Source organism: Triturus cristatus, chromosome 10 (genome assembly GCF_964204655.1).
Source record: "Triturus cristatus chromosome 10, aTriCri1.1, whole genome shotgun sequence".
In the NCBI taxonomy this organism is placed as follows: domain Eukaryota; kingdom Metazoa; phylum Chordata; class Amphibia; order Caudata; family Salamandridae; genus Triturus; species Triturus cristatus.
Genome location: NC_140593.1, coordinates 905,114,474 through 905,135,129, shown reverse-complemented (window position 1 = coordinate 905,135,129; position 20,656 = coordinate 905,114,474). Strand labels below are relative to the sequence as shown.

Here is a 20,656-nt window from a genome sequence, read left to right as displayed (position 1 = left end):
CCCTTTAGGATTACCCCATTGATGCCCAACAGTAAGTCGATGATCAATTTAACATGTTTACCTGCTTTCATATCATACGGGAAGATGGAATCAGGAATGCTGCTCTCTTCATCGAGATCCTTATTTTTATAGGTTTTCAAAGCTGCATTTGAAATGTGCCTTTAAACCACCCAACAATATTATCTGAGATTGGTTACACCATGCTAGAAGAGGGGTCTCTAGTTGGCAGTGGTTGGCACCCTGTCCAAGATGGGAACTTCACTCTAGGCAAGGTAAGGGAGTCACACAGCTAAGATAACCTCTGCTCACCCCAATGGTAGCTTGGCCCAAGCAGTCGGTCTTATCTCAGAGGCAATGTGTAAAGCAGGTGTACATACACACACTAACACATCCAAACCACTACAAAATGAGTCCACACTAGTTTAGAAAAATAGCCAATATTCATCTGAATAAAACCAGACCAAAACAACAAAAATCCAAAATACACAAGTCAAGATATCACTTTTCAAAGATTGAATGGGTTCAGTCCATCAAAGTCTATGGATGCATTTCTTTTAGCACAAAGTACATCGGATCATCAAAAATAAAAAGGCAAAACAGGCGCAGGAGAGGTAATGCCCGAAAAGCAAAGCGATGCGTCAGTTTCTTACTCCACAGGGAAGGTGATGCATCATTTCCTTACTGCCAGGGGAGGTGATGTGTCGGCTGCTTACTGCAAGGCAAGGGGTGTGATGCATCGGTTCCTTACTGTTAGGGGAGGTGATGTGTCAGTTCCTTACTGGAAGGGAAGGTGATGCTTTAATTTGTGGATACGTGGCCTCAGCTCCTTACTGCGGTGCGGCTTCGATGAAATATCGGCATCAAGGGATGATGCGTTGAAAATCTAGACATGCTGCGTCATTGCAACAGTGGCGAAGCAGGTGCCACATCAATTTTCCTGCTGCAAAGCCAGCGCTGTTTCATTTCTACAGCTAGCGGACAGGTTCTGCATCAGAGCTGGAGCGGGTGTCACGGACGTCAGTGGCACAGTGCTTGGGACTCATATTGCAGCAATTTTTCTGACACACTGTGACATTGAGCTGGGGCCTGTGGTGAAAGCTGTGGTCGAAGCGCCGATCGAAAACCACGCTTTGGTGCAGGCAGCGGTGATGTGCCAATCTTCTTTATCGCTGCATCGATAAAACAGGCTCTGGTGGTTGATGCATTGATTTTCTTCTTGGATCACCACATTTTACCTCCAAGGACCCAGGACCTGGATTTGATACCACTTGTCAAGTCAGGACTCTCAACAGAAGAGCCCAGGCACTAGTAGGTGAAGTATTTGATTGCCCAGAGACTTCTTAACAGGAGGTAAGCATGAACAAGCCCTTGGGGAACCTTTAAAGTAGGATTTAAAAAGCAAAGTCCAGTTCTATCACTCCCAGGATAGAAGCAGCAAGCAGCAGGCCAGCACAAATAAGCAACAGGCTGAGTAGCAGTCCCCCCTACAGCATCCAGCTCTTCTTTCTGGAAGAATGTCCTCAGTCCAGAAGTGTTCTGATTTTTGGATGTCAGAGGTGTGATACTTAATCCCTTTGTGCCTTTTAAGTAGGCAAACCTCAAAGGAAAGTCTTAGTAGAGCACAAGACCCACCATGTTCTGGCTCCAGATTCACTACATTGGATGGAGACAGCTTTGTGTGAGGACAGGCACCGCCCTATTCAGGTGTCAGTGACAACTCATCCCACCACTCTAGCGGAGGTAGGCACATCAGCCTGGTGACAGGCCATCGGGATATGCAAGATACATCTCAGCTCCTTTGTGTGACTATGTACAGCATATGCGCGAGAACAACTGTCAGCCAACCCAGATGTGTATTCTACAGTCAAGCAGAGGCACAGAATGGTTAAGCAAGAAATCTGTCCACTGTCTAAAAGTGGCATTTTCAACCATGCAATTTTAAAATCAACTTCATCAAAAGATGCGTTTTTAAATTGTGAGTTCAGAGACCCCAAACTCCAAATCCTTATCTGCTCCCAATGAGAAATTACACTTAAAAGATATTAGCAGTATTTCACCATTTAGGACACATAAAAACACCAGTTTATGCCCTACCTTTTAAGTACACAGCACCCTGCGCATGGGACTGCCATGGGCCTACCTTAGGGGTGACTTTGATGAAGTAAAAGGGAAGGTTTGGGCCTGGCAAGTGGGTGCATTTGCCAGGTTAAATTGGCATTTTAAAACTGCACACACAGACACTGTAGTGGCAGGTCTGAGACATGTTTGCAGGGCTACTCATGAGTGTGGCCCAATCAGTGCTGCAGGCCCACTAGTAGCATTTGATTTACAGGCCCTGGGCACACTTGGTGCACTTTACTAGGGACTTACTAGTAAATAAAATATGCCAATCATGGATAAACCAATCACCAATACACGTTACACAAGGAGCACTTGCACTTTAGCACTGGTCAGCAGTGGTGAAGTGTCCAGAGTCCTAAAAACAGCAAAACAAAATGCCACATACAGTCGAAAAACAGGAGGTCAGAAGCAGGATGACCTTCTCAATCCACGCACACCCTCAGGATGCAGCCCACACCCACAACACAACCTTGTGGCACTGTGATCCAACACCCAATTGTGCCATCTCCATGCATCCAACCTTGGCTGGCCCACCATTCGCCACATCCACCTGACTCAAGCATGCAGGACATGGTTCTGCCACGTGTCTACACATACCTGGGACTCCCACCCCAGAACACTCCACATGATCCCTGACCTCTGCGCATGACTGTTGCTCTTCTAAATAGGTCTGTGGGCACAGTTGTGCGGGCACCCCCTCAGCTGGTTGGGCCCATCACGGGTGAGTATGGTGCTCCATGTCTGTCTTGGATGGTACGTTGTGACCCATGTGTGTCCTGTGCCAGACTCAGACCCCAGGGTATGGTGGTTCGGAGTTAATTCAGAAATCAGGCATGGTTTCACTTTACAACACACACATGTAGTGGAATAATGCAAAATGACGGCATCATCTTGTGATTGTGATGAATTTTATTAGTGCTGGGTTATGTGTTCGGGGGGGTGACAAGAGGTGCTTGGCGGGAGTGTAGAATCCAAAGTTCACAGGGGGAGTTGGTGTCCTTGCCATTGACAGTCATCAGAGTCTGTGCCACAGTCTTTGTCAACATTGGTCAGACAGTGACCAGCAAGGCCATGTGGCAGAGAATGTCCTTTGCTGCTGTACTGCTGTTGGGCCATAGGGCCAGGTGCCAGGCCAGGTGACCTGGGAGATGGTGATGTTCCGCTGACTCTCACGGTCTTTTGCGTGGACGACCCACCTTCCTGCGGGGACCCTCAGACGCCTGGTTTGACGGTGCAAGGGACGCTCCGTCAGATGATTCCTCCTCCTCCTCCCTCCCTGGGGCTGGTGCTGCTCTACGCCTGCTGGCACAGGGAGGGTTTGCCAGGCTTTGGGCGATCTGACGGAGGGATTGGCTCATGTCCCTGTGCACCGCCAAGTGCTCTGCATGTCTTGCCTCCATCCTGGCATGATGCTCAGCCTGCAGGGCCTTCATCTCATTGAGGGTCTCCACTACCTGGGCGATGCCTCTGGAGTCACGCCGGTATGCGTCCAGGATGGTTCTGACGTGTGCCATAGCCGGGTCCTGAGCCAACTGGGCAGGTTCGGGCCTCCGCCGTCCTCCACTCCCACCACCCCTGCCCACTTGCGCCTGGCCTGCCGTTGTGGGCACATCAAGTCTCCGGGACCCCTGAGGGATGGCATTTGCGGTGTCGCCTGCCTCCTCCTGGGTGCCCGAAGAACCTTGTCCCTCCTGGACAGACTGGCTGCATTGTTGTGTGCGGGCAGGGCTCCTGGGTGTCTCCTGGGATGTGGCAGGAATGGGGGTGGTGGTTGGCACAGTTGTACCTGACGCAGGTGCTGCAGGTGGTTGGACACCAGAGGGGCCAGGTTGGTCTGGGTCATCCACGGAGTGGTGAGAGTCGTCGCTGGCGTTGGGGTCCTCTTCACGCAGAGCCTGGTCCTGTGAGTCTTCCCCCCCCAGTGTTGGGGGGAGATCGACGACGTTGACCTGTGTGTGAGAGAGACAGTGTTAATTGTGTTACATGCGACATCCATGTTTCATTCTTTTTTGAATTGGCACAGTTCCTCTGGGTGGTTGGATTTGGCTAGCATTCCTCACACAGTGCACTTGTGCATGGGTATGTCCCTTGGCCACAGCTTTCGACACTTTACCTATGTGTGACACAATCTTAGTTGATGCATATTTTGGGAACGCAGTCAGCAGTGTAGTGAGCGGGCGTAGCAAGCCATGCAGAGCCGCCTTACGTGTTGCACTGTACGTGGCCAAATGCTGTTTTTTCCATGCTATTTGAGAATGCAGGTAGGTAACTTAACAATTTGTGACAGGGTTCTGACGAACACAGTGGGTAGTCATACTGGGTGTAAGGTTCTGTTTGTGCCTGCAGCACGGATGTACTCGTGCACACATTGACACATGGGCTAGTGTTTATCTAAGGTTAAAGGGGGGGTTAAGGCACTGCCAAACCTTGTCTACATGCACACAGTCCACGTGCTGACGAGCGGACATGGCCACACCACCCAAGGGTGATTTGGTCTCCCTCTGTCTCCCTTACTCCCTCCCTCTGTCAGCCTCCTCCCACTGTCCGTCTCCCTCTATCTCCCTTTCTCCCTCCCTCTGTCAGCCTCCTCCCTCCCTCTGTCTGTCTCCCTGTGTCCACCTCTGTCTCTGTCCCTCTCTCTGCCCCTCTCCCTCCCTCTGTGTGTCACCCTCTGTCACCTCAGCCCAGCTTCCTGGGCACACACAGTTTGCAGGTCTTGCAAAGGCCATTGGCTTGTTCATGTGGGTTTGTTTCTTCTCTGCGGGCACCCATTGGGCGGAGTGTGTGAGTCTGCGCTGCTGCTGTGGCGGTGTGTGCTGACACTCTTTCAGTGTGCTGCGTCTTCATTGGCTGCTGTTATGTGCAAATTGTGCCTTGATACCCTTGTCGTCCTGCAACGCGGCCACCATTAGCAGGCAAAACAGTACTGTGTGGGGACACACTGTTGGTATGGCTGTGCCCTAAGCCATATGGGCTGAGGGCATTGTTGTGTGCTTCAGATTTGCTATGTGTTAGTTTTGAGGCCCACCCTCCCGGCATCGGGGACATCCTGTCTTGTGTTTGTGTTTTGTGTGGCCTGTGACTTGGCCTGGCCTTGCTTGGGGCATGGGGCATGGAGGCGCTAGTGGCATGTGTGTGTTTTTGGAGTGTGGTTGTGTCCGGTGCTGGCTTTGTGGGGGTTGCGTGCATGATTGGTATTTGGGTTGTATATGGCGTTCCCCCCATGTGAGGTGAGTTGTTTGTGTACTCACCAGGCTCTCGGACTCCTTCTAGTCCGTCACATGCCAACGGCTCCAGCGTGGTCATCACCTTCTCCTCCCAGGGATGGTAGTGTACCGGTCTACGGAATGGCCCTCCTCCAGTGATGTTGGCCTGGTTTTGCTCGTCCGTCATTTTGCGGCGGACCGTCCTCCGCAGATCGTACCACCTGGCTTGGCACTCATACCTGGTCCTTCTGGTGGACCCAACAGCATTCACGGAATTGACTATCCTCTCCCACATGGCAGTTTTTTCTGATATGCTAGTCCGTCTGACCAATGTTCCAAAGAGCTGTGGCTCGACTCTGATGATTTCGTCGACAAGGGACTCCAGCTCGTCCTTTGTGAACTTTGGATTCTTGTTGGTGGGCATGGAGTGGGGTGTGGGTGTGGATGGTTGTGGGGGTGGGGGTGTGGATGGGTGTGGGTGTGGATGGTTGTGGGTGTGCAGGTGTGTGTGTGTGAATGTGATGAGGGTGTGTTTGTGATGGTGGTTGTGTGAAGGAGTGTAAGTGTGAGGTGTATTGATGGTTGAAGTATGGTGCAGTGCGTTGTCTCTGGGGTCTGGCAGCAGTGGATCTGTTGCAAAGGATCATGGTTTGTGTGTGTTGGGCCTTTTTATTGGTCCATTGTGGGTGTGGCTGTGTTTGAACTTTGGGTGGGTGTGTTATAAGGAGTGGTAGTGGTTTGGGCCTCTGTTTATCTGTTTGTCAGTTGCAGGTCAGTGTATAGGATGTATTTGGCCTTGTTGGATATGTTTAGTGGTGTTGTGGGCCTCGGATTGACTGTCCTTGTGTTTTTTAGGTTAGTCATGGTTCAGTAGGAGTGTTTTTAGCGTCTGTACGGTGCGTACATGGGCCATGTTGTTGTACAGTGCTGTCCTTTGCTATGGCTTAGTACGACTCGTACATGCCCGATGTTGGGTGAGGGTGCTGGTGTGTGGGCCTGGGGTACGGTCCGTACATACACTGGTGGGGTGGGGGTACGGTCTGTACATACACTGGTGGGGTGGGGGTATGGTCCGTACATACACGGGTGGGGTATTGGTAAGCTCCATTCATACACGGGTGGGGGTACTGTCCGTAGATACACGGGTGGGGTGGGGGTACGGTCTGTACATACACTGGTGGGTTGGGGGTACGGTCCGTACATACACTGGTGGGGTGGGGGTACGGTCCGTACATACACGGGTGGGGTGAGGGTACGGTCCGTACATACACGGGTGGGGTGTTGGTACGCTCCATTCATACACAGGTGGGGGTACGGTCCATACATACACGGGTGGGTTGTTGGTACGCTCCATTCATACACGGGTGGGGGTACGGTCCGTAGATACACGGGTGGGGGTACGGTCCGTACATACACTGGTGGGGTGGGGGTACGGTCCGTACATACACGGGTGGGGTGGGGGTACCGTCCATACATACACGGGTGGGGTGTTGGTACGCTCCATTCATACACGGGTAGGGGTACGGTCCGTACATACACGGGTGGGGAGGGGGTACGGTCCGTACATACACTGGTGGGGTGGGGGTACGGTCCGTACATACACTGGTGGGGTGGGGGTACGGTCCGTACATACACTGGTGGGGTGGGGGTACGGTCCGTACATACACGGGTGGGGTGTTGGTATGCTCCATTCATACACGGGTGGGGGTACGGTCCGTACATACACGGGTGGGGTGTTGGTACGCTCCATTCATACACGGGTGGGGGTACGGTCCGTACATACACGGGTGGGGTGTTTGTACACTCCATTCATACATGGGTGGGGGTACGGTCCGTAGATACACGGGTGGGGTGGGGGTACGGTCCGTACATACACGGGTGGGGTGTTGGTACGCTCCATTCATACACGGGTGGGGGTACGGTCCGTACATACACAGGTGGGGTGTTGGTACGCTCCATTCATACACAGGTGGGGGTACGGTCCGTAGATACACGGGTGGGGGTTCGGTTCGTAGATACACGGGTGGGGTGGGGGTTCGGTCCGTACATACACTGGTGGGGTGGGGGTACGGTCCGTACATACACTGGTGTGGTGGGGGTACGGTCCGTACATACACTGGTGGGGTGGGGGTACGGTCCGTACATACACTGGTGGGGTGGGGGTACGGTCCGTACATACACTGGTGGGGTGGGGGTACGGTCCGTACATACACTGGTGGGGTGGGGGTTCGGCACGTACATCCGCGGCCGGAGGGCATTTTGCGCATACATGCGGGGTCTGTGGTGAGGTATTCGTCGCGTATGCGGACACGTGTCTCCATGCTTGCTGTGGGAGTTCGGTCCGTACGTTGCTTTTTGCATACAGTTGTGAAATCGAGAGGACGGGAGTGATCGTACTAGCGTGGTCGGACTTCATTTTTTCGATTCGTACGGTAAATCGTTCGGGGATGTGTCGGACACAATTTCCGACCCGAGGACGTGTGGGGAAATGTTCCGGATGTGATTCGTATGGAGTTTTTCCCATGCGAATCGTACTTGGCAGTTTGTACGCTACTTGTACGATTCGTACGGTAAAAAATCCAGATTCAATTCGGCCAGGGGAAATTTTTCCAGGATCCGAATCGGCACCTCTGTGCCTGCTATCTATCTCTAAATGCACATCAGGGGTAAATAGGAGTTGGGCTTTGAGCATTCCTGTAGACAGCCACACACAAAGGGAGCTTGTGTATGACTGATAGGCCATCTACATCCTTATGGGCCATACTGGGCAGGATGGGACGGAGGGGGCGACACACCTGAATAGGCTGGTTTCTGTCTCCACACAAAAGGCTGCATGCCCACCCATAATGAGTTGTGAGCCAGGGCAGAAAAGGAGGACCTAAATTAACATTAAAGCTTTCTTTGAAGTCTCCCCCACTTCAAAGACATAACCAGGTATGAGTACTGGACCTCTGACCCCCTGACATTGGTGCACTTCTGGACCTGTGACTACTCTGCCTGGAACAAGAGCGCGACGAGGCCTCCGGGCAGTTACGCGCTATATAAATATAATTTTTCATTTCATTTCTGTGCTGCTGAAAGGACTGCCACTCTGCTGGAATGCTGCTTTGCTGGACATCTGTCTTGCTGTGCACTTGCCTTGCTGAGCTGCCCTGCTGCCTGATGTTTCCCTACCTGGGTGAGAAGGACTAGACCTGCATCACTTGAACCCAGAGTGACTGCAAGGGCTTGCTGGCTGTCCTCCTGTTCCAAGTCTCAGGGAAAGCAAACACTTCAATTACCTGCATCTGCATCTCAACCCTACAAGCAGTGAGCCTGCCCTGCCAAGTGGTTCCACCCCAGTCCTCGACCCTTAGAAGTGAGGCCTACTGTGCTTGTACAACCAGAACCGACACATCCTCATTGGAACCAGCACATCTTCACCTTTACGTCAGTCAGAACCAGCTCATCTTCGCGTTTACGTGGATCGGAACCGGTTCATCCTCGTCGAAGCTTGGAACGGAGCCAGCGCATCACACCCGGAATCGACACATCGCCTGCTATGGGAGCCGTAGCTGGGCATGGTCTACTGAACCCATGCCTCACACTCGGAACCAATGCATCAACGCCATTGTGTGCAGAATCATGATGTATCTCGCCCACTGCACGGCTCGCAACCAATGCATCAGTTCGGCTGCACCTTGCATCTTGTTCGACATTCGTTGGTTCAGCAGGCCCAAGTGAATTCCTGTATCTGGCCAACGCTCCGTCACAGTTGGCCTAAATGTTTGACTTTGCCCTGGTCCAGTGCAACCAGATAACCCATTTAAGCGCATATTGCCTCTAAGCACTATTTTACATTTATTCTTTAAAAATGTGTAGGTCTACTTCTTCTTGTTGAATGTTTTCATTTTGATCTTGTATTATTTAGAAAATTAAGCTCTATTTTTCTAACTTCATGTGGAGTCATTTTGTGGTGTTTTCACTGTGTTACTGTTTGAAGTGTTGCACAAATACTTTACACATTGCCTCTTAAGTTAAGCCTAACTGCTCTGGGTCTAGCTACCTGAGGGTAAGCACAGGATAAGTTAGGGTGTGTTGTAACCTATCCTGACTAGGATTGTGGTTCCTCCTTGGACAGGGTGCATACCCCTGCCACCCAGAAACCAAATTCCTAACAATCTCTGTATCTTATGAACAATTGCAGACCGTCTATCCTCAAAGCCATGGATGAGATTTGTCTTACCTGCTATGCTGTGATCCCAAGAAGAGGTAATATTGTGAGAGTTCCTGAAAATCCGACTTTGGTTTATATCAATTTTTGCAGTGCCATTATCAGCTTTTAGTGACCAGTTTCAATTTTGGATCTGTAAATCAAGTACTGAGGAAATTATCGCATGGTCACTGCCACGATTAAATTGAACACGAAGCTGAGAAAATGTACCAAAGAAGTTGCAGCTAGAGATAATATAATCAATTATTAAAAAAACAGAGACCTCTCTTCTTGTGAAAGATGTTGGATTGTACCTTTCAACCATCCCCTTTAGGATTACCCCATTGATGCCCAACAGTAAGTCGATGATCAATTTAACATGTTTCCCTGCTTTCATATCATACGGGAAGATGGAATCAGGAATGTTGCTCTCTTCATCGAGATCCTTATTTTTATAGGCTTTCAAAGCTGCATTTGAAATGTGCCTTTAAACCACCCAACAATATTATCTGAGATTGGTTACACCATGCTAGAAGAGGGGTCTCTAGTTGGCAGTGGTTGGCACCCTGTCCAAGATGGGAACTTCACTCTAGGCAAGGTAAGGGAGTCACACAGCTAAGATAAACTCTGCTCACCCCAATGGTAGCTTGGCTCAAGCAGTCGGTCTTATCTCAGAGGCAATGTGTAAAGCAGGTGTACATACACACACTAACACATCCAAACCACTACAAAATGAGTCCACACTAGTTTAGAAAAATAGCCAATATTCATCTGAATAAAACCAGACCAAAACAACAAAAATCCAAAATACACAAGTCAAGATATCACTTTTCAAAGATTGAATGGGTTCAGTCCATCAAAGTCTATGGATGCATTTCTTTTAGCACAAAGTACATCGGATCATCAAAAATAAAAAGGCAAAACAGGCGCAGGAGAGGTAATGCCCGAAAAGCAAAGCGATGCGTCAGTTTCTTACTCCACAGGGAAGGTGATGCATCATTTCCTTACTGCCAGGGGAGGTGATGTGTCGGCTGCTTACTGCAAGGCAAGGGGTGTGATGCATCGGTTCCTTACTGTTAGGGGAGGTGATGTGTCAGTTCCTTACTGGAAGGGAAGGTGATGCTTTAATTTGTGGATACGTGGCCTCAGCTCCTTACTGCGGTGCGGCTTCAATGAAATATCGGCATCAAGGAATGATGCGTTGAAAATCTAGACATGCTGCGTCATTGCAACAGTGGCGAAGCAGGTGCCACATCAATTTTCCTGCTGCAAAGCCAGCGCTGTTTCATTTCTACAGCTAGCGGACAGGTTCTGCATCAGAGCTGGAGCGGGTGTCACGGACGTCAGTGGCACAGTGCTTGGGACTCATATTGCAGCAATTTTTCTGACACACTGTGACATTGAGCTGGGGCCTGTGGTGAAAGCTGTGGTTGAAGCGCCGATCGAAAACCACGCTTTGGTGCAGGCAGCGGTGATGTGCCAATCTTCTTTATCGCTGCATCGATAAAACAGGCTCTGGTGGTTGATGCATTGATTTTCTTCTTGGATCACCACATTTTACCTCCAAGGACCCAGGACCTGGATTTGATACCACTTGTCAAGTCAGGACTCTCAACAGAAGAGCCCAGGCACTAGTAGGTGAAGTATTTGATTGCCCAGAGACTTCTTAACAGGAGGTAAGCATGAACAAGCCCTTGGGGAACCTTTAAAGTAGGATTTAAAAAGCAAAGTCCAGTTCTATCACTTCCAGGATAGAAGCAGCAAGCAGCAGGCCAGCACAAATAAGCGACAGGCTGAGTAGCAGTCCCCCCTACAGCATCCAGCTCTTCTTTCTGGAAGAATGTCCTCAGTCCAGAAGTGTTCTGATTTTTGGATGTCAGAGGTGTGATACTTAATCCCTTTGTGCCTTTTAAGTAGGCAAACCTCAAAGGAAAGTCTTAGTAGAGCACAAGACCCACCATGTTCTGGCTCCAGATTCACTACATTGGATGGAGACAGCTTTGTGTGAGGACAGGCACCGCCCTATTCAGGTGTCAGTGACAACTCATCCCACCACTCTAGCGGAGGTAGGCACATCAGCCTGGTGACAGGCCATCGGGATATGCAAGATACATCTCAGCTCCTTTGTGTGACTATGTACAGCAAATGCGCGAGAACAACTGTCAGCAAACCCAGATGTGTATTCTACAGTCAAGCAGAGGCACAGAATGGTTAAGCAAGAAATCTGTCCACTGTCTAAAAGTGGCATTTTCAACCATGCAATTTTAAAATCAACTTCATCAAAAGATGCGTTTTTAAATTGTGAGTTCAGAGACCCCAAACTCCAAATCCCTATCTTCTCCCAATGAGAAATTACACTTAAAAGATATTAGCAGTATTTCACCATTAGGACACATAAAAACACCAGTTTATGCCCTACCTTTTAAGTGCACAGCACCCTGCCCATGGGACTGCCATGGGCCTACCTTAGGGGTGACTTTGATGAAGTAAAAGGGAAGGTTTGGGCCTGGCAAGTGGGTGCATTTGCCAGGTTAAATTGGCATTTTAAAACTGCACACACAGACACTGTAGTGGCAGGTCTGAGACATGTTTGCAGGGCTACTCATGAGTGTGGCCCAATCAGTATTGCAGGCCCACTAGTAGCATTTGATTTATAGGCCCTGGGCACACTTGGTGCACTTTACTAGGGACTTACTAGTAAATAAAATATGCCAATCATGGATAAACCAATCACCAATACACGTTACACAAGGAGCACTTGCACTTTAGCACTGGTCAGCAGTGGTGAAGTGTCCAGAGTCCTAAAAACAGCAAAACAAAATGCCACATACAGTCGAAAAACAGGAGGTCAGAAGCAAAAAGACTGGAGAAATCATGCTAAAAATGCCAGTTCTAACACACCTCTGTTGTCTTTGAGTGGTGCAGGGCACATGGGAAGGTAACCCAACAACATAGACATAACCAACAGAACTTTGTGGTTTTGCTTTTGAGAAGTGACCTAGTGATTCTTTTTTCTCTGGATAGTTTCAGCTATTACCCTGTATCTGTTTGCCTCCTGCTCTCAATTGTCTCCCAGTCGTGCTGAATTTCATGTTCTCTGGCCTTTCTCTATGTTTTTTCTGTTCCACACTTTATTTCTTTTTTCCTATTGTTTTATTATTTTAATTTGTTAGATCCTTTTCATCTATGTAATTCATGCTGCCTTTCATGTCCTTTTCATGTTGATTTTTACCATCATGCATTCCTTGGTTCTCCAGCCCCTATTTTTATGCTCTTTTTCCATTACTATTAAATTCCCTTTTTATTTTATCAATTGTTTTCTTTCTTCCTTTCTATATTTAGTCCTTCCTATGTTCTCTGTATCTCTCTCTTAGTTGTTTTCTCTTCTTTTACTTTCTCTTCCCCTCTTTGCATCTCATTTTTCTTTACTCTTTCTTTCCCTTTTGTTCAATCTCCTTTTTATACTATTTCTCCCCTCGACTGCTTTATCTACATCTCTGCTCTTGTGTTTCACTCACTATTTTTTCACTCTCTTTCTCTTTGCATTTTTCACACAATGTGAATTATCATTCAAATATCAGCTTTAGAAATATTCCATAAATGCAATTGTTTGGTCTGCAACATAGCATGGCAATTTTCTGAAAATACATAAATTTTTCCGTGAAATAAGAATTTTTTTATTATTTATGCCTCTAAGACTTTTTCACCTAGCACTAACAATTACTGTCACACATGAAAACAGACTGCTGCTGATGTTCTCCTATAATCGTCATCAATGGGATCAAACAAAGGGATGTCCATTAATTGGAAAGTATTTTTAGCACATTTATGCCACGGATAGGCGGAATTATGTCAAGAAAACCATAATAGGAAATAGATGGCTGCTGTTATGCCAGCCATGCTCACAGTTCTTTTCAAGAATATTCTATATATGGCAATGATGGATCTCTATTATGCTAGTAATAGCCACAATGTTGTTAGGAATACCCACATTATGGCAAGGATAGACCTCTAAAAGATCGATCTCCAAATGTTTGAGGGAAAGGCCTAAGGGTGGCCTTTCCCTCAAACATTATGCCTTCCTCCTAAAAATCCCAAACAGTTGAGGTGGTTCATCTACCTACAGAGAATGGTGGAACACCATCCTGAGTCAGACCATGCCAGTGCTGATGGTCTATACAATTCTTCCGCCTTAGTGATGAGAACTCCCAAGAGGTTGGATAATTCGCCCCAATTTCAGCTTGGGGTCACAGATGTTAGATTTGTCATGCCTTAGGGTGGTCTTCCCCCAAACATTTTGCTTTCCTCCTCCATTTTTGCTGATCTAGGTTTTGCTGTCCTGTGGACTCTGCACGCTTTGCCACTGCTAACCAGTGCCAAAGTGCACTTGCTTACTACTTGAAACATGGCAACATTGGCTTATCTTAAAATTGTCATTTTTAATTTATAGGTCCTTAGTAAAGTGACACTACGTGTACCCAGGCCCTTAAAGTCAATACTACCAGCGGGGCTGCACCACTGATTAAGCCAACCGTTTATGTAGCCCCTATAAACGTGTCTCAGTCCTGCCATTAGGACCCATGTGTGCAGTTTTTAAACAACCATTTCCACTTAGTAAAATAAATCTTTTGCCAGGCCCAAACCTTCTCTTTTTAATGCATAAAAGTCACCCCTAAGGTATGCCCTTGTACAGCCCAATGTGCAGGGTGCAGTGAATTTAAGAAGTAGGACATGTAATTTTAAGTGTTATATGTAGTAGTGCAAAACTCTTCAATTTGTTTTGCACTACTGCAAGGCTTAGCTCTTCAATAAGATAACATTGGAATTACCTTATCACATTTAATAAGCTGTAATTACCAAATGGTAACAGGTGACCAGTTCATGTTTGGTGTCTTTGTAATTGTAATAAAAAATCCTAACTCATAATAAAGTCGGGTTTTAAGTTACAATTTTGAAAATGAAACTTTTAAAAAGTTGTAATTTTCTTTTGTTAGCCATTTAGTACCTGTAACCTGTCTCTGGGTCCCAGGACTGGGTTTTGTGCATTTCCCCTTGACAGACACATGCAATAGAGAGCTCAGTTGTGTCTGGATGGGTCATCACTAACAGGATGGGATGGCGTAGCTGGGCTGAGCCCTACTTACACTTGAATCGGCTGTGCCTTGCCTGCACACAAGGGGCTGCAAACCACTTTCAGTTAGTTTGGAGCCAGAGCAGGAAAGGCAAGATGCCTGGGGACTTCAAAGGGAATTTTAGAAACTTCTCCCACCTTCCAGAGAAAGGGGACCAGATATAAATACTGGACCTCAGACAACTCTTAAGGAAACTTCTGAACCTCTGGATAATCTGGCAGGAAAAAAGACTGCTGTACTGCTGAAAGGATTGCCACTCTGCTTGACTCCTGCTCTTAAGGATTGCTGCCCAACTGTACTGACCTGCTGCCTGCTGCCCTCTTACCTGGGTGAGAAGGACTGGACCTGCATCTGTTGAATTCAGGACCCCTAAGTGACTCAAAGGGCTAGTTGGCTGGCCTCCTGACCTAAGCCTCAGGGACAGAAGGCTCCAACATCTTTGAACCCAGCACCTGAACTCTACCATCTCTGAGTCTACTCTGCCAGTCCTGGACCCTTGGAAGTATGTCTAAGGTGTTCTGCCAGCTTCTGTGGATACAGCGGAACCAACTCATCTCCTGTGCGGCACAACCCCAACTGGAACCAACCCATCAACTCTTTTGCTTGGGTCAGAACCGTCGCAAAGCCCAGCATCGCATTGCAGCCCATTGCCTAATTGGAACTACTGCTGCTCAACACATCCTTGTGCAGGCCCTCACATCCCTCGTTAATGGCAGCCTCGACAACACCATACTCCACATCACAGCCTTGCAGCTCCTCTGACCAGACACATTGCCCCAACTGCGCAACGCATCCTCAGCACGGGACTTCACATCACAAGCCCTTATTGATGGGATCCTCAATGATGCAGGACCTCATATCAAAGCCTCGCTGTGTCTGGTATCTGATGTATTGCTTTGCCTGCGCGACATATCTTTGACGCAGATCCTCGCAATGCTCCTCAAACAAGTATTTAATGTACTTAATTCTGTTGGCCTAAGTGGACCCGCGCTTCATAACGGTCGGCCAGAACTTGCGACTTTGTCCCAGTCTGGCGATAGTACTTTGTACTTTTTGGTGCTATTTTCACCAAAATCTTGCATATCTCCAGTGCTACTGATTAGATTTTTATCGTTTTGGTCTCATTTTTATTTATCAAACATTTCTCTATACATCTAAACTGGTGTGGGATCCTTTTATGGTGGTTTTTCACTGTGTTACTATTTGAAGAGTTGCACAAATAGGTTACACATTTCCTCTGATTTTAGACTGACTGCTCTGTGCCAAACCCGACACAAGTTGAGCACAGGTTAATTTAGGGTTTGCTTGTGATTTCACCCTGAGAAGAATTGTGGTTGTGGCTGAGAAGGGTTTCATGTGCAAAAACAACAGTTGATGGACAGAATGCAGAACAATGTCATACATTCACCCCAGTACAGAGATCTGGACCTAAATCCATCGTTTTTTTGCTCACCATGCCATCCAGTTAGAACCCAGCCATATGCAAATCAGTCTTGACCCTGTGCCTCATGGGAACAGTCCAGTCCGAACTGCCAAGCCAGGTCCTTCCTGGACTGGAACCAAGCATCCTAGGACCGGTTTCGGGGTTTCACCCCTCTTTAGCCAGGATAGCTTGATTCCAGTGGCATGGAGAGCATGGGACTCACGTCTGAGCATACCCGTCCCACTCGGGGTGACAAATGCAAAAACAACAGTTGATGGACAGAATGCAGAACAATGTCATACATTCACCCCAGTACAGAGATCTGGGCCTAAATCCATCTTTTTTTGCTCACCATGCCTTTCCAGTTTGAACCCAGCCATATGCAAATCAGTCTTGACCCTGTGCCTCATGGGAACAGTCCAACCCGAACTGCCAAGCCAGGTCCTCCATGGACTGGAACCAAGCATCCTAGGTCCGTTTTCGGGGTTTCACCCCTCTTCAGCCAGTATAGCTTGATTCCAGTGACATGGAGAGCACGGGACTCACGTCTGAGCATACCCGTCCCACTCGGGGTGACAAATGCAAAAACAACAGTTGATGGACAGAATGCAGAACAATGTCATACATTCACCCCAGTACAGAGATCTGGGCCTAAATCCATCGTTTTTTTGCTCACCATGCCATTCCAGTTTGAACCCAGCCATATGCAAATCAGTCTTGACCCTGTGCCTCATGGGAACAGTCCAGCCCGAAGTGCCAAGCCAGGTCCTCCCTGGACTGGAACCAAGCATCCTAGGACAGGTTTCGGGGTTACACCCACCTCAACCAGCAACCCAATTTCTTACAAGCAGTGCCTGAAATAGTCGTAATATCATCAAACTTATTCACAATATGGCAAGAATGGGTAACTATTGTGCAGGGATAGACATCATGCCTCCAAAAATGCCCACAATATGTTATGGCTAAACTACCATTATGCGCAGTAGCCAGGAATGGAATATCCACAATATGTCCTGGATGAGTCACTATGATGGTGGGCCAGTCAGATCGTTACAAGGACTACCCACAAGATGTCATGGACAAGTCACTGGTAGGCAAGGATAACCAATGTGTTGTCAAGAATGGCCAAAAATAAGTCAAGGATGGTCATTTTTATGCAAAGGTATCCAACTTAGTGCTATTGATCTTCAGAAGTATGTCATGGATGAATGACTACTATGGAGGTATAGCCTGTGTGCTGCCAAGACTGCTGATAAATATGTCAAGGATGGATAACTACAATTCCTGGGACAGAAAATATGTTGATAAAAAAGCCAAAGTTATATCATGGCGTTGCCAATATTATGCAGAGATAGCCAACATCACAACAAAAATTCACACATATATATCATTGTTGGGCCACTATTTCGTCAGGAGAGCCCGAATGTAACAAAGAAAACAGAACAGATAATACATTTTATAAACAGAGACCATTGCTGAGGTGATATTTTCATTGAATTTCTGAAATAGAGAAAGACACATTCCCACATGGTAAACGTGTAGACTTAAAATAACTATGCACTTTCCTGCAGCGTTTCATGAATGGAAAATGTGCGGCCAGTTATGGAAACTGAAGCATGCCTAAATAAATCCTTATTTTCTAGCAAATTAAAACTAATTTACACATACCACCACTTCCTCCTTTAATCCAATTACAGCAAATTATTTGGTAGGAAACTGTAGCCATACATTCAGGGCCTGAAAGCAAGTGTGTTACACAGTGGAGCTCGGCATGGCTTGCGGGTTGGGGGGCAGACACGGGGGTCGCGATTGCGGGAGGGAGTGACATTTTTTTTTTTAAACAAATAACCTAACTTGCCGCCGCCGTGTCCCGTTTCTCTGCTCTCCTGCCTATGACTTCAGGAACAGAAGCAGGCAGCCAGGCTCCCTCCCCTTAGCCAATCATAACGCTGCGATGCAGCGTTGTGATTGGTCTTCGAGCTATGACATGACACTCAGCCAGGGGCTGGAGGGATGGGCATGTTCTCCATGCAGGCTGTAATTCAGCTGTATTTCAGCCTGCATGGAGAAGTGTGAAAGTGCGCATGACTGGTTTGGGCGGCCTGAGAGGGATAACCAAACAGTCTGCGCACTTAGGAGTGGGCACACCACTCCTCCACTTCCCTGCTCACAGACCAGTCTCACCCACCTGCCCGCCCACAAAGCAGCAGAAACATAAAATGATAATAACTAAAAGTTATTATCCTTTTATGTTTTTGCTTCTTGCACTGCTTGAAAGCAGTGGGGTGACGCTCCTCCACCATAGCGGAGGAGCCGCCACTGGTGTTACCGCCAAGCATCATTGTTCCACCTGCTTCTACTCAAAGACTAGCAGAAACGGGTATGGTTTCATGCTACTGCAAACTAAAACTGCCCACTTTCTTAAGTTTGCACTTCTCAAGCTTGTAAAGGTTTATACAAAGGTACACAGTTGCAACGTAGCAACTTCAGACGTCCCTAGACTTTAAGGAACAAGCGTTCATTGGCTCTTATATATGGCTAAATTCTAGTTCCATTATGGGAATACACACGTATTTATGCCTGTATCGGAAGTACAGGAGGTGCTTTTATTGCACTTTTTTCGGGTGCTAGATTGCTGTACTGCTCCCTGTATCTCCAACAATGAAGGCCTAAGAAGGCAGACACAAACAATCAATTCTTTAAGCAAATGATGAAAATAAACATTACCTCTGACACTTAAACTTTTATTTTGTACCTAGGTACCTTATGGAAACCCCATAACAAATGGAGTTGGAGTTCCAGGGGGAGAAGCCATTGTTTTGTACAAACGTAATATTCATGCAACAAAAAAGAAACCGTGTCGCCGCCCTGGTGGATTGGGTCCTCTGATTCATTCTGAGGAGGCAGCAAACTTCGTGCCCGAAAATGAAGCAACTCAGATGCCCTTCGGCTATGGTCACCTCCCAGTAGCCACTTAGAGAATTCTAATTTTATTTTCTTCTTTGTAGATTTTTTTTATATGCCTTTTACCTCTATTTCAAGCTTATTGTTAGTCAATTTTATAGGAATAGTGAGAAGCTGCATCTTTTTACCAGGCTGCATTGTATAGTCAATTCGACAGAGATCTATTTATACGTAACATGGCTGAAAAATAAAGGCTGTATGGATTCTCCAAGCAACTTGTATCTTAACTTGTGGGTTCTGGGTGGTTGGTGCATTTGCAAGCCATTACAAAGGCAATTCGTTTGAACAGATACATGGAGGGAAACGGGCCTAAAGTCAATCTTCTTCTCCTCCCTTCCACATTTGCCCTAAGCAAGGCCACATTGTCTTGTAACGTTTCTCACTACACATAACTCTCCAGACAACAGAAGGAGAGATTCCTCTCGATGCATTTTTGTTGTTTTTGTAATTATAACTAATGCCAATCTGCTGTCAAAATAGTAAGGTGATCTTGCTAGTAACCCTATTGAAAACATTGTGGCAGATTTACAATAAACTAACACAGCGCGGTGCAGCACATCATTTTGCTGCGCCTCGCTGCGTTAGTTTCGAAGCACTGGGATGCAACATATTTACAACAAAACGTCGCATCTCTGTGCTTCCCCCTGCGCTGGTGCACACACTGTTGCCATGTGCCATCATGGTGCAAGGTTGTCTGCGTCACGGGGATGGTTGTTTATCTGCAGGAAGGCTTCCCTTCCCAGAATGGTGTTTTTCAACTTCTATGTGTGCTGCATTAGCACACATGGAACTTGCAAAACGTCTTTATTAAAGGATTGTTTATGTGCAGGAAGGGACACCTTCCTGTACAGAAACAATCACCAAAGTTGATTTCCTCTTTCTATGTGTACTGCAGAATGCAGCATGCATAGAAAGAGGAAAAAACGAGGAGACATGAATAAATGTCTCCTCGTTGTGGCTCCCTACGCCTCCCCTGGGGAGGCGTAGCATTCAGACGCATTTCCAGATTCGCGATTTCTCGTAAATCTGGAAATGTGTCAGGTTCCATGGGTGTTGCGTGGGAACACGCACAGCAACACCCTTGGAACACCGCTTTCACAAAGTGCTGCATGTAAAGGGGCCATATTTACAAGGACAGGAAAAGTCACGTGCAGGGTGGCTTTTCCTGTCCTTGTAAATATGGGGCAGAAAAATGCGCCACTGGTGCGTCGCAAAAAGTGACGCAGCGGTGGCGCAAGGGGCATGTACATCTGCCCATAGTTTCACTAGACCCTGGGACTCTAAAGAGTGAATACTTTAAAGTTTATCTTACACATAGGCCAGGCCTGATTTGTGTGTAGCATGAATGTGTTATCAGGAGAGCCCTGCGACTTACATCAGTCACTTTCCCTATATGTTTTCGATTACTTATACGACTGAAAAGAGAACAGTTCATAGAGTAAGTAGGCATAACAATGGATTGCAGCGGGAGGAACAAGTTCGAGGGTGTAAAACAATCAGTAGTTGTTTCGACAAAAGGAAGAATTCTGCCCTTGCTCACCGTGTTAAGTTCCCTCTTGTTAGCAGAATAGTTAATATGTACTTGCACCTCACAGGAGCCACGGTATTAGGTACGGCA

General features: G+C 47.4%; 1 long non-coding RNA gene across 1 annotated transcript in view; it reads left to right on the top strand.

Moving 5' to 3' along the window:
• LOC146796225 (uncharacterized) overlaps positions 1 to 19,253 on the top strand; it is a 44,634-nt gene extending 25,381 nt beyond the window's left edge. The window contains exon 2 of the long non-coding RNA XR_014969583.1: positions 18,834 to 19,253. This is a non-coding gene — a long non-coding RNA (uncharacterized LOC146796225). The remainder of the gene's footprint in view (positions 1 to 18,833) is intronic.
• Positions 19,254 to 20,656: the final 1,403 nt, after the last annotated feature.